The 3,455-nt window shown below is 44.4% G+C and overlaps 1 protein-coding gene across 1 annotated transcript in view; it reads left to right on the plus strand.

Annotated features, from left to right (window-relative positions):
• Positions 1–3,455, plus strand: part of LOC107120170 (tubby protein homolog) — a gene marked incomplete at its 5' end in the record, with an annotated part of 58,364 nt that overhangs the window by 27,638 nt on the left and 27,271 nt on the right. The window lies entirely within an intron of this gene.

Genomic DNA, 3,455 nt, shown 5'->3' on the forward strand with positions numbered 1-3,455 from the left:
GCCCCTCACTTTGTCCTGGCAGAGGCCTTGGTGATGGATGGAAGGGTGGCAAGTGGGAATTAAAGCAGAGCTGGGGAAAGGGCTGGCGCACTTACTCTTTCAGGCTTTCTTAGCTTTTATACTTGGTGGCCCTCTACTTAGTTCTAAAATAACATATCCCTGGAATGATTTCGACAAGATACACAATTTTTTTCATAGTTTAATATAGCTTATTTTTAAAAAATCAGATCTTGGCGTATTGTCTGTTTTTAAAAATATGAGTGGACATTTTTTGCTTGCTCCCTTTTACTATGATTTTTCTTAGGCTAGTAATCCTGTTAGAATTGACACTGCAGTGGTAGTTTGTGGGGAAATGTTACATGAGAACACCAAGTCTTAGCTGCATGACTTCTCTTCATAAAAGTGGATTATGCCATGTCTTATGTAGGAATGTATCAACATAACCATCATTCAAGTTTATGCCCCAACTACTGCTGCTGAAGAGGAAGAAACTGAGAGCTTTTACACAAGTGTCCAGGAAGAAATCGATCACGCACCTAAACAAGATGTGCTGATAATCATAGGTGACTGGAACACAAAAGAAGGAAACAAAGCAGAATCAAATATTGTGGGAAGATTTGGACTAGCAGGAGAGCAGCTCATGGAATTCTGTGAAAACAACAATTTGTTCATTGCAAACACATGTTCAGGCAGCCAACCAACCAATTGTATACATGGGCATCACTAGGTGGCCAATACAGAAATCAAATAGATTACATAATTGGAGGCAGAAGATGGAGAAGTTCCATTCTCTATGCTAAGATAAAGACAAGGAGCTGATCGTAGTACAGACCATGACTACAATCAGCTAGTGTTTCATAGATTACAGCAATGCTTTTGGCTGTGTGGATCATGAAAGCTATGGCTGGTTTTAAAAGAAATGGGTGTGCCACAGCATCTGATCGTTTTGATGTGCAACCTGTACTCTGGACAAGAGGCTCCTGTTAGGTCGTAATATGGAGAAACAGAATTGTTTCCAGTAGGCAGAGGTATCAGACAAGGATGCATTTTATCTCTCTGTTCATAGATAAAGGTGGAATGAAAATTGGTGGAAGTTATATTAACAATCTGAGACAGGCAGATGGCCTCATGTTACTGGCAGAAAATAGTGAAGATTTGAAATAGCTACTGATGAAGGTTAAAACAAAAAGTGCCAAAGCAGGATTACAGTTGAACAGCAAGAAGATAAACGTGAGATCTACTGGGGAATTACTGCATGAACAAGATTTATTTAACAGCTAGTTCTACTTTGCTGTAGAACTTCTGCAATCAGAAAAGTCTGTGAAGCTAAAATCTGGAGAAGATCAGAGTAACAAGAGTCCATGCTAGCAATAGCACGATTAGCTGGATCAAAAAGAGAGCCATGACTTGAGACTGAAGGTGATTTAGGGCACTCCTGATCACGCTTTAAGATGTTGAATCTGCTTGAGGTTGGGAAAGCATAGAAAAATTCCTCAAGTTTATTTTGTTTACAGTCTGACATTTGGGAGTCAACACCGGTAACCTATCCATTGTCTTCTTGTCAATGGAATAAAAAGGACAGTACATGCCTTGTGTAAGAAACATTCTGTTCAGTGCTATCAGTACTCCTAAAGTTACTGTAGTAATATAATAGGTGGCAGCTTTAATCATCCTAGTATTGTATTTCCAGACAGAAACCACAGTGCAGTAATTCTGAGATATAAAGACATCATACATTTTGCAAATGGGAATACTATTCTGGCTGAGACAAAGGCCTTTGGGGGACTTTTCAGTGTGCATTAATGGATATGTTGGAGGGAATGACCATTTGTGGAAATGTTGGAGAGCAATGGTCCATTTTTCAATATTTGCATCCATTTTAGAGATGAAACAAGTGGAGACCCACAAGGAACTTGCGGGATGGTTATCCCATTCCTCACTCTTGCTTCCACCCCTCTTCCCCTACCTCTCTCACTCCCTACTCTTTCTCCCTTCTGCTCTGCCTTTTCTTATTCTCTATCTCTCCTCCATGCATATTACTTCTTCTCTCTTTCTGCCCCCTCATCAATCTCTTTGTTTGTTTTGCCTCCCCACCTCATCACTCTTTCTCTTTCTGCCCCATCACTCTCCCAGCCTCCTCCTTGCTTCCTCCCCCACCCTGCACAGCAGCAGCAGCAGTCGTGGCCAATGTTCCCTCTAAGCTGTGGAGTCTTGTGAGCAAAAATTCTACTTTGTAAGCTGCTGGCATTAAAGTTGTGAGCGAGTGATTTGGCTACTGCATCATTTAGTTTGCTCTGGAGCCATCCTTACTGAGCTAAGACAAAAATGCGTGAGCTGGAGGCTAAAAAACTGTGGGCTAGCTCACACTAACTCAGCTTAGAGGGAACACATGGCAGTGCTCCCAGCCACCCACCTGCTTCCTCTCCTCCCACAGCAGCAGTGGCAGTTCTCCGAGAATCACAATGGATCTCCCAGCTACAGAGATCAATTCACCTCAGGGCTGCCAGCTCCAGGTTGGGAAGTTGCTGGAGATTTGGGGGTGGAGCCTTGGGACAGTGAGGCTTGGGGAGGCAAGCAGCCTCAGCAGGTTATAATGCCATAGACTCAACCCTCCAAAGCAGCCATTTTATCCAGAGGAACTGATCTCTGTCACCTGGACAGCATTTGTAATTCCAGGTGATCTCCAGCCCTCACCTGGAGGCTGGCAATGGTGGTTCTCGTGGAGGAAATGGCTGGTTTGGAGGGTGGAGTCTATGGCATTACACGAATCCAAAGTTCCTCCCCTCCTCAAATCCCACCCTCTCCAGGCTTCACCCCTCAGATGCCCAGGAATTTCCCAACCTGGAGTTGGCAACCCTATTTCCTTCCTACCCAACAGCCAAGCTACATTTATCTGCCTTTCTGTCTTCACCCCCATCCCCCACAGCCTCTACCTAGGAAAATTACAGTTTTTCTCCACAGTGGAGACCAAAGCACCTTACATTACTCTCTCCTCCTTTTCATTTATTCATTCATTTATTACATTTTTATCCCACCCTTTTTATCTGCACAACAACCCTGTGAGGTTGGTTAGGCTGAAATATGTGACTGGTCCAAAATCACACAGTCAGCTTCCACTGCAAGATGGGGATTTGAACCTGGATCTTGCAGACCCTGCTTTGAAGCTCTAACTGCTGCACCTCACTGGCTTTTATAGGGTGGCTGCTGATGAACGGTAGCAAGCAGCCGGGCCTAGCTGAGTCATGCAAATCAGGGGGGACCTGGCAACCCTAGACTGTTGCCAGGCTTAGGGTTGCCCACCTCCAAATGGGACCTGGAGACCCCCCAGAATTACAACTGAACTCTAGACAGCACAGATCTGTCTCCATGGAGAAAATGGCTGCTTTGGAGGGTGGACTCTGTGACATTTTATCCAGCTGAGGCCTCTCCACTCCTCAAACCCAGTATTGGCAACC

This window comes from Gekko japonicus, unplaced genomic scaffold, assembly GCF_001447785.1.
Source record: "Gekko japonicus isolate JY-2015 unplaced genomic scaffold, Gekko_japonicus_V1.1 scaffold4251, whole genome shotgun sequence".
Classification (NCBI taxonomy): Eukaryota; Metazoa; Chordata; class Lepidosauria; order Squamata; family Gekkonidae; genus Gekko; species Gekko japonicus.